The sequence below is a fragment of the Eurosta solidaginis genome, chromosome 5 (genome assembly GCF_040869045.1).
Source record: "Eurosta solidaginis isolate ZX-2024a chromosome 5, ASM4086904v1, whole genome shotgun sequence".
Taxonomy (NCBI): Eukaryota; Metazoa; Arthropoda; class Insecta; order Diptera; family Tephritidae; genus Eurosta; species Eurosta solidaginis.
The window spans coordinates 134,473,301-134,485,015 of NC_090323.1; the positions used below are offsets into that span (position 1 = coordinate 134,473,301).

The following is an 11,715-nucleotide window of genomic DNA, read 5'->3' on the forward strand; positions in this document are numbered from 1 at the left end:
AATCACAGAGGATGCATCATAATAAATAAAAAATATATAGATGTATATAAAAATTCGTTTATTATTCAATATATGTGCACTTTTATATAGTACTTATGATAAAAGACTATAAAAAGATCTCAAAACGTCCAATTAAATATATATATCACATTATTTATTCTAACTTAGTTTTACTTGTATATCTGATTACTTTTTTTAATGTTTTCATTGTTCATTAAAATTTCATTTCTTTAAAATAAAGTATATTTACATTATTTATTCTAACTTTACCTATTTACATATATATCACATTGCTTTTCTTTATGTATTCATTAAAATTTCATTTCTTTAAAAAGCTAATAATTGTTTGTATTTTCATTCTCAGTTACTTATGATAAAAAAACTATAAAAAATATATATATTGCATTATTTATTATAACTTTTACTTATTTAAATGTGTATCTCATTACTTTTTATGGATTCACTATTCATAAAAATTTTATTTCTTTAAAAAAAACATAAGCCGCATTTCTAATTTTAGCTTAAACTATTTACATATATATCAGATTGCTTTTCTTTATGTGTTCATTATTAATTAAAATTTCATTTCTTTAAATTTTGTTCACAACATGTTTTGTCAAAAAGGCTAAATAAAAGCCTAGTTATTTGTCCTTTGTGTCTCAGGTAGTTATGATAAAAACTATATAAAAAATTCAATTAAACATTGGGACTAAATTAAAAATAATTCGAAAACTTAAAAAACTTCATTTAGATATCACATTATTCTAACTTAAAAAAATTAACTAACTTAAAAATATAATGAAAACTTAAAAACTTCATTTATATATTACATTAGCCTAACTTAAAAACAGTAACTAATTAACTTAAATATATTCCGCAAACTAAAAAAAATCAAACACATATAAAAACCCGAAAATTCAAAAGCTACAACTTAAATGAAAAAGAAAAGAGGAAAAAATTCATTGCGCTGGTGGACTTGTCTGTGCAGTAACTAATTTTTGCTTTTTGCCGAATTTCCTTTGTGCCATCCTGCGGTGGCTGAGCTCAACCGCCTTTATCATTCCTTTTTCATACGATGCATGTCCTTGGTGTATGAATACATCTAAAAACGTACCAAAAATCAAAATAGGAATACAATTTATAATACATCTCTCTTTATAACATCTTACCGCGAAGAAATGTCTCGAACAAGGAAAGCTTTTGGATACTTTTCTTTCCAGCTGCTCCCGCCCAGTTGTACTCTTCCATCAACGTGTCACTAAAAATTTCTTTTACTACTCGGGGTATGTCCTCTGAAATGCACTTATATTCTGCATAGCAAAGATTTGTATATACACAAAAAAGCCTAAGCCATTAGAGAATAATTGAAGTGAAAAGTAAAATTAATTAAATAAAAACAATACTTACATCTTGCTTTATTTCCTCCTCCATTTTCATTAGTACGCTTTGATTATAGCTGATTGTACGTTGCTAAGTTTAAAGAATACAAAAAGTATTTTGCATGAATATTGTAAAATACAAATATCTAGTTAAATACAAAACCATTGTGAATTTTAATGCTATTTTTCCTCCGTCTCCTATTAGCCTACCTCTTACATTCTGTTCAATTTGATCCATCTTATAAATAATCTCCATCAAAACTCTCAGCACATCTATAAAAAGAATAATATACGTTTAATATCATATGCAAAACAATGGGGCGTATTCATAGTCAAACTTAGTTAAGAACTAAAAGTTAGTTACAGCTTTTTGACAGAATTTTCTATTGGCTATCTGTCGAAAAAGCTTCAACTAACTTTATGTACCAACTTAATTTCGTCTATGAATATGCCGCAATATGTAATATACATCACAGCTACCTAACCGATAGTTTTCTTGTTGGGGCATTGAAAACGATAGAAGTCAGCTGATCAAGCTAATTTTGTTGCACATATCTACCTTTGGCTAAAATATTCGTGCAAGTTTAAGAGACATTTAGGCATAGTACAGGTCTACAAGTAGGATATGTAGCAGAACGCACATACACAGCCACGCTCACCTGATAAAATGCTTGTTCTCGTTCGTTTTTTTTGTGGAAGCTATTTGGCACTGTTGTACTTCTTAGGTCCAGGAAAAGTGTAGTAGCAGGAAACGAAAACTGCGTAAAATTTTTATTGTAAAATTACAAAGAAATATCCTTATTTACTTTCAAACGAGCACATAATTACATCTCTCTTTAAAATCCATATGTTTTGGACAATTTTAATTAACAATTTGTGATACTTTATTACCGGGGACGATTGCTAAAACATGACCAAAACCGTTGGGGGAAGTATTAATAGACGCGTTTTTGCCTCGCTTGCAATAATTCGAATATTTTTTCGCCTTTGGACTATTGATAACAGGACAAAACGCGTCTTTTCATTTCTCTTTCCACATTTTTGAACGGGTTAATGCAGTCGACCTCGGTTTCAAACTGTTTTTCGCGTAGAACTTTTGAACGGGCAGAAAAACTTAGCACCCGTGTTTGTATTGTTAATACTGGAATAACTACGCTTCCTCAGATACTCCAATTCAAGACTTGTATAATTTTCTGTAGGACCCATATAGGTGCACTAGATTTTCATACTAAATTCGTTAAAAAAATTTACCATCACAGCAACCCATATCTGATATTCCGCTCACTTTTTTGTTTCCCTCTGTCGCTTTCCACGACAGCAACCCCGGTAATTTTGACACTTCGTTCAGTGTCAAACGCTTGTTCCACGCAGGTTCCACTGAGTTCCACAATAGTTTGACACTGACCGAAGTGTCAAACGGCAGTATGTTAGAAAGAGGAAGGAATTGTTTCCCTCTCATACATATCATACTTGTAAACCTGTACTATGCATTTAGGAATAAATAAAACTTTACTGGTGATTAACTTGGTGTATAGAGTAATTAAATAACTCTAACCCATATCAAACTGGATGTGAGACAGTTCTCAAGCCCAAAAAACTTTTGTTATAATGCAAAATAAATAAATAGTGCAGTGAATTGATAGCAAGGGCGGTAATACTTTACTTTAGCTCACAACCGCTAAAATTCGTCCAAAAATATCAGGAGAGGTTTCAAAAGACGCGCTTTGGACCCAGGATCACGAATCCGAAAGCGGAAATTCAAAAGTTTGTTTCGTTTCGGAGATATTTGCAAACAAAATTTAAAATGTTCATGTGGTTGTTGTTGTTTTGATGATTTTGTGGTACCCACAAGAAAAACTGTGGGTAAAAGTGTTTTGCGCGGATATAGCTGTGGTTTCCAAACCGGTGTTGGACCCAGGGTAATTTTTTATAAGCGCGGCCGAAGGCCGCCAATGCAGAAAGGTGTTCTGCGCAAAAAATATGGATCCTACCCCCGGTTTCGCAGTGCTCCGGCGCCATTTTTTGGTTTTTTGGAAATATCTTTTGACAGAAATAAAATTTTGAATTTCCGCTTTCGGATTCATGGTCCTGGGATCAAAACGCGGTCGAGTTTTAGCAGTTGTGAGCTAAAGTAAAGAATTACCGCAATGGGGTGCTCTACATTGCAAATTTCTTTGTGATTATTATATCTGGTTCTGCTTTAAAAGTGGTGGAAAGTGAAGCGACGTTATGTCGGGGAATGTTTCCAGTTATGACTTGCTGCAATGTGGGAATTCTTTTGCTAAACCAGAGGGCCCTTTATTCAATCCTGCGCTATTAAATTTAATTATGATATTACACCTGGATATTATACCCGTCTTTGTATAAAAGGGTGCATCTATACTTATAAATGTAACTTCTGGCATGGTATTACATGGAGCTTTCATCTTGGCAATCATTTCTTTGCTTGGACAGTGGAAAAATATAGAAATATTGCATCTGGATTATCTGTAAACATAAGTATGAAATAGGTCGGTGTGCAATCCCATTCTGAGGTAGGGCAGCAATCGACGTGCAAATGTATTAGGGCGGGCTGAATAAATATAAAGCTTTCTCTTTTAGTTTAGTGAAAATATGGTTAAAGACATTCAAAGAGATGGCTGTGAACATTTAAGCTTTTAATTTTAATATTAAGTGGTGTATTATCACGATTTTTGTTTTCACCTACAAATAACATGGGAATATTTGATTTTTAACTATATGTGGGCAAATGATTTGTGTATAAACGAAAGGTAAAACTCTTGCGGCCACTGTGGTGTGATGGTAGCGTGCTCCGCCTCCCATACCGTGTGCCCTGGGTTCACACCCCGGGCAAAGCAACATCAAAATTTTAGAAATAAGGTTTTTTAATTAGAAGAAATTTTTTCTAAGCGGGGTCGCCCCTCGGCAGCGTTTGGGAAGCGCTCCGGGTGTATTTCTGCCATGAAAAGCTCTCAGTGAAAACTCATCTGCCTTGCAGATGACGTTCGGAGTCGGCATAAAACATGTAGGTCCCGTCCGGCCAATTTGTAGGGGAAATCAAGAGGAGCACGATGCAAATTGGAAGAGAAGCTCGGCCTTATATCTCTTCGGAGGTTATCGCGCCTTACATTTATTTATTTATTTTTAATACTCTAGAAGGGGGCTTAAAACAACAAAATTAAAATTTAAAAAATTTACCACCATTAGGTCCTGCCAGGTTGACTTCAATTTGGTTGGTTCCAACATCTTCAGCCTGGTCTCCTTGTAGCAGTCCTTCAGCCAGATCAACTACCATTCCTGCTGAGGAAATGGCAGCACCTTCGGCTTCAGATGTAGCCTCATTGAAACATCTGTTCGTTGCAAACAGCTTATTGATAGAATTTGCTGAAAATTATTGAAAGTTAATTTATGAACAAATCATGTACACGAGACTTTCTTACCATTTTTTTAGATTCCATAACTGCACTCTTCTTGTAACTGCACTCTTCAAAAAATTTAGAATCAAAAGCTAAAAACGTTTTAATTATATTTTTAAGATTTATTTATTCGAAAGTGTGGAAAGTGTTACTTTATTGAAAGCTTATGAAACAAGGGTTAGGAAAAAGTGGTTTAATTAGAAAACTCATGGAATAGGTGGTGAAGAAGGGGGTATAAGCAAAGAGTTGCTTTCCTGAGGGATACAGAAGTACTTGTAATCAAGATCTTCTCTCTTTAAATCAACCAAATTTAAGCTTGGCTCACTTGCAACAACAATACCTAAACTATCGGAGGAGCTAACAGGTACATCGAAAAATTTTCTGTTTTCCGAAAAACAGTACATTGTACTATTTCCAATTCTCCTGACCCTATAAGTTCTACTACCTTTATAGGGCCGACTTTTTTGCTATAACAAAAACAGTCTTTATCTTTCTCTAAATCAATATCGAAGGAGCCTAGCTTGGACGGTTTGCGAATCGATGAGCTCACATCCTGCCTTTCTTTCTACCTTAAAAACAGCTGTTGCAATATTTGATTTGGTTTTCTTACTATCTTTTTTAAAAATTGCATAAAAGTTTGAAACCAGTAAGCAGAAAAGGAATCTAAAGGACCAAGAGTTTTGACATATTCTGACAAGTGTAATAAGCCATGAATGTTGAAAGTAACGCTTTCCTTCCCAAACATTACACTGAACTGCGTGACGAAATGCTCTAATATATCTTGGGCAACATCAGCCTCAGACCTAAACGACATTTCACTTGAAAGAAGTCGAATGCCGGTATGTAGTAGTAGGAAAAGAAAGTACAACTCACTACTAATGCAGTCTTTTAAAACAAAAATGCCTGTATATAGCAGGAACTGTCTGAATTCCGTTGCTTTTCACCGACTAACTTCATCTAAACTTCTCGCAGTACGACAGAATTCAGACGGAAAGTAATTCGAAATAAATTTAATATTTTCATTTATCTTTCGGATATTTGCAACGCTATTAAAATTGTTTAAAAACCTTTTTACGACACCTAAATCTACCAAATGCATACAGTCTAGTGGAAACTGAGAAACCATTTTAAAGCCGGCATCTTCTAAAACGGTTTTCTGTTGCCTGAATTGAGGACTGTGGTGAGACACATGATCTCTTTTCTCAAAACTTATATCCGTCCTGGGTATACCAGACGTTGTGGGTAAATATACTTTCCCATCCCAGTCACCCCCTATATGACACCTGCGGCATCCATGTTTGGCATTAAATGACATAACACCCCTAACAAACGCCCTAGCTGGGGAGTCGCAAATGAACACATGCACGTCAAATCTTAACAACACTTTATTGGGACCGACAGCAATACCGTTTTCTAGCAGAGATTTTGCCTCTGAAGCGAACTTAGCCATAAAATCATTAATATTTTCAGACTTTTTAAAACCTGGGAAGCTACCTATAACAAAATGACCAACACTAGGAAAATGTACTAGTGCTCCAAGAATAGGCCATAAAACTCGACTTGAACTGTTAAATAGTTTCAGGCCATCTACTCCCACATCAATTAAACCCTCTTCTTTTGCCTCCAAAAATGAAAATTGTTTAGAAACTAGTTGGTCTTGTATACCAAAGTATAAAAATTCACCATTTGGCATAGATTCTACACTGACTTTTTCTCGAAAGGTGTCTAAAAGAGTTTTGGCACACAACGGCACATCCTTTATCCCGCCCTTTTGGAGTGCCTGAAGAAGTCCGCCTATAATATTATGAGGAACTTTAAAATCTATGGCCCAACTTCTTAACAAGTCGTTCAGATCCGTACTTGCACCCTCTTCTACATAATAACTTTGGGCACCTAAACACTCTTCTACGCTTTCATCACTATCACTTCGAACACTCTCAACTGATAAACACTGACTTTGGAAAATCTCACTACTCAAAGGATTAGCCTCACTTTCCAAAGGATTAGCAACACTTTCCAAAGAATTAGCACCACTTTGAACTTTATCTTGAGAGCACTTCCCAAGTTCTTTAAACATTTTAACGTTATCGTCAAAGAGCCTTTTCTCTTTCGATAAGCAATTAGCAAAATGCCTTCTTTTCATATTTTTCTTATTTTAATAACCTTTATTTTATTTATTAATTAATTAATTTAAAAATCACGTCGCGCTCTGAAATTTTTAAGTCTTTTGCGTTTCAGAAAATAATAGCTTTGTTCTGATATTTTCCAAATGTCGTCCTCGTGTTCCCAAAACTGACCGGAAATAATTGAAAGGAACACAAATTAGGTTATTTATGGGCAGGTACGCACAGTTTCGGACAAACGTGAAAAAAATGAATAACACAAAGTTTGTATATATTAGAAATCGCCATACTTTTGTGTGAATGTGTTGGTGAACCAGGGATGCACCTTAACGTTAAGCTAATCGTTTATCAAAAAATTTCCACCGTTTCCGTTGAAACACTTCGAAATATTATCGATAAAGAAATTATCAAGATAAATTGTATCTCGTTTTTAACCGAAACGAAAAGCTTTCGTTAACGTTAAAAACGTTAACGTAAACGTGATACTTTATGTTTGAATTGTGCTGGCAATGCTATAGCCATGGTGAAGCCGTAAGGTGGCAACAACGAGCGCACATACACACACAAACTCTATGTAATTTGTTTGTGTAATTCGTTGGTGGTAATGTCAAAAATACTCTGAGAAATGTTCGTACTGTCAAAATTCATGAGAAAAGTTGCAATCAGCTTGGCTAATGCTTTCACCTTTAATGACTCCGCCATCAATCAGCTTTGCCAGCATGGTTTGAAATTAATAATCAACATAAACTATTTGATTTCGTTTTGATATGGCAGAAAACGAAACGAAATCATTTCGTTAATTTGACGATCTTAACGTTAATAAACGAAACGAAGTCATTTCGATTATCGTAACGAAATGATATCGTTTCGTTGGTTAAGCATGCCTGTGGTGAACACATCAGCTTTCTGCTCGCGCGTCTTGTAGGGTTACCATCTCACCAATGGCACGCACGGTTGAGGGTGAATATGAGCCACTCATTGTAAATTTTGGTGAAATGGATCCAATTAGATGTAATCGTTGCAAGACTAATATGCAATTTGTAGATGCTGGTCGTCGTTTCCAATGTGTAAAGTAACACCAGATGGTAAAAAACTCTTTCACTTTTATTTGTGTTCATTGATCCATATTTTTTCTCAACAGTGCCAACTGAATATTTCCAACATTTGGGCCACACCGGACAGCGTGTCGATAAATATGAAGGGAAAATTTTAGCATAGCACCCCCCGAGAAACAGCAAATTGGTATCTTTTGACATAAAAGATTTATACCCATCTATACCACTATCGGAGACTTTGGACATAGTTAGCTCAACAATAGTTCATAACACAAAAAACAAAGTGAAAAGTATGCAAATCACAAATACGCTAAGAACCACTTTACGTCAAAACTATTTTAAATTTAACAATAAAATATATAGACAAACAAACGGTCTTGGAATGGGAAGCCCCACGTCAGCAATTCTTATGGAAGTGTTCATGCAAAATCTGGAAGAAAAGTACATACAGGAGCTGAAGTCCAAATTAGGCGTGTCATTTTATGCTAGATACGTGGATGACATAATATGCGTTTTAACTACTAATAACGAAGAGCTCGTACTGGAGTACCTCAACAAACAGCACGGCAATATAAAATTTACAATGGAAACCGAAAAAGACGGAGGAATCAACTATCTAGACCTCACGATAAATATTGATAAAGAAGCCAAAAGATTTAACTATGACATATATAGAAAGTCAACGGCCACCGACACAATAATACACAATACCTCAAATCACCCTCAACATCATAAAAATGCAGCATTAAGGCACTTGGTACATAGACTTGAAAGAACACATCTTACACAAGAGGCATATAAGAAAGAACTTGAGGTCATATATAATATCGCTGCAAACAACGGATATAAAAAAGCACTAGTAGATAAGCTCAGAAGGACAAATGGAGAACCAAAAAGAAATAATGAAAAGGAAAATAATAGCTGGACGACTATGACATATACTGGAAAAGCAACATATAAATTGGCAAACTTCTTTAAAAAATACAACATTAACACAGCATTCAAAACATCGAGTAAATGCCAAAAAATAACGAGTGACGGCTCTTATTGTATTTATCCTCTTTGCCGATAGCTCTTAAGGTAGAACCTCAACTCATATCCAACATCAATGCATCGCATTCAATTGTGGACGCTGTACGCACTACATTGGGTTCACACATTATGGACAAACATATTGTTGATTCCAGTGGTAGGGCCACAATTTCAAATGATGGGGCAACTATTATGAAACTATTGGATATTGTGCAGCCGTAAAACTCTAGTCGACATTGTCAAATCTCAAAATGCTGAGGTAAGTTTTTTGTTATATTAGAATGTGTAGAATAAAAATGTTTCTCTTATCAGGTCGACGATGGCACCACTTCAGTGGTACTTTAAGCATGTGAAATCTTAAAACAAGTTAAGCCATATTTTGAGGAAGGCGTGCATGCACGTATCATCATTAAAGCTATACGCAAAGCATTACAATTATGCATGACCAAAATATGGCATGGCTGAACATGTCGAAGCGCCAATCAAAGGAACAACAACGTGCTTTATTGGCAAAATTGCGCTGCCACAGCAATGTCCTCCAAACTTGTTCATCAATAAAAAGATTTCTTTTCTAAAATGGTTGTGGACGCTGTACTCTTTGGTGGATCCAACGTCATACAAAAAATATAAAATCGCAATTTTAAATATAGAATTGGAATTCAAGGCTGAGCGTGACAATGCTTAAGTACGTATTGGTAATATTCAAGAGAATCAGAAAATTGTTGATGCTGAATGGCGTATTCTGTAAAATAAACTAGCCAAGTACGACGCCAATGTTGTGTTATCCAAACTACCAATTGGTGATGTTGGTACACAGTATTTTGCAGATCGTCAAATGTTCTGTTAGTGTACCAGAGAAGATTTCAAACGTACAATGAAAGCTTGTGGTGGTGCTGTTATGACTACAGCTGATGATATTAATTCAAGTGTTTTGGGTCAATGTGATTACTTTGAAGAACGTCAAGTTGGTGGTGAACATTTCAACATATTCCAAGGTTTGATAGTGAGTTTGACATTAATTTTATTTTTATAGTTTATAATTATTTAAAGGTTGCGTTAATGCTAGAACATGTACATTGATTTTACGTGGCAGTGCCGAACAATTTTTGGAAGAAACTGAGCTTTTTTACATGATGGGACAATGATTGTGCAGCGTACAATTAAACATGATTCAATGCCCATCATGATCTATGGCATTCAAATTTGCGGGCGGACAGTAGGGGCGAGATGTTGGCGGATCAAATAGAAGAAACGACGTTCTGCACAATAAACGGAGACGCCCCCACACGTATGGTAGGAAGCTGTCACAGTTCGCCAGATATCTCAATCGTGAGCGCAGAACTCGTAAACTGCGTCAACTGGCAGCCGATGGTATCATTGGCATCCGACCACCTGCCTATACTTGTTTCGCTCGAGCGTACCGCCGACTTCATCGTCACCGAAAAACGCACTTTCATAAACTTTAAAAAAGGAAAGTGGGAAGAATATAAATCCTTTACAGACAATCTCTTTGCTGCCCTCCCTATCCCGACTGATGCCCGCCAAGGGGAGCGTGCCTTCCGCAAGGTCATTGAATCCGCCTCGGCACGTTTCATTCCCGCCGGGAGAATTCCCGAAATCCGGCCCCACTTCCCGGCGGAGGCCGCAAACTTAGCGAGAGAACGTGACCTTATAAGGCAGCTTGATCCAGGCGACCCCCAAATAAGGGATATAAACCAACGCATCAGATTGCTTGTGGATGAATACAAGCGGGCGAAATGGGAGGAGCACCTAAGAGGTTGTAACCTCTCTACCGGTGTGGGTAAACTTTGGTCCACCGTAAAGTCCCTATCGAATCCGACTAAGCACAAAGACAAAGTTTCCATCGCCTTTGGCGACAAAGTGCTGTCGGATGCGAAAAAATGCGCGAGCGCTTTCTGCCGACAATATATAATGCATTCTACGGTCGACAAAGTTAGACGGAGGGCCAACAGACACGCACATAAACACAAATTCAGCGCGTCACCAATCACCATCACCGCTAAAGAGGTTGAGGACGCCATTGGTCGCGCTAAACCATCCAAAGCAGTGGGCCCAGACGGCATAGCCATGCCGATGCTTAAAAGCCTAGGGAAAGAGGGTTTCAAATATTTAGCGCAGGTCTTCAACCTGTCTCTTTCCACCTTTGTCATACCCGAGAAATGGAGAATGGCCAAGGTGGTCCCGCTACTAAAGCCTGGTAAACCAGCTAACATAGGAGAGTCGTATCGTCCGATATCTCTCCTATCGCCAGTAGCAAAGACGCTCGAAGCCATTTTGCTCCCTTATTTCCAAGCAAATTTGCAACTAGCCTCCCATCAGCATGGCTTCAGAAAACTCCATAGCACTACCTCCGCGCTAAATGCCATCAGCACCCAGATAAATTGCGGTTTAAATCAAAACCCCCACCATAGAACAGTACTCGTAGCGCTAGACCTATCAAAAGCTTTTGATACGGTCAACCATGGCTCGTTACTGCAAGACCTGGAAGGGTCTACCCTTCCCCCATGTCTTAAAAGGTGGACCGCAAATTATCTGGGTGGTCGGCAGGCATCGGTGCTATTTAGAAACGAAACATCAAAGCCAAGGAGAATTAAACAAGGGGTGCCACAGGGTGGTGTCCTATCCCCACTTTTGTTTAATTTCTACATATCTAAGCTACCTTCACCACCGGAAGGAGTCACAATCGTTT

At 36.9% G+C, this 11,715-nt stretch overlaps 1 long non-coding RNA gene across 1 annotated transcript; it reads left to right on the forward strand.

The window, feature by feature from the left end:
- The first annotated feature begins 7,878 nt into the window (after window positions 1-7,878).
- Window positions 7,879-10,233, forward strand: LOC137252870 (uncharacterized). The gene is made up of 4 exons (XR_010953677.1): window positions 7,879-8,003; window positions 8,060-9,264; window positions 9,318-10,000; window positions 10,056-10,233. It is a non-coding gene; the product is annotated as an uncharacterized lncRNA (long non-coding RNA).
- The last annotated feature ends 1,482 nt before the right edge of the window (window positions 10,234-11,715 follow it).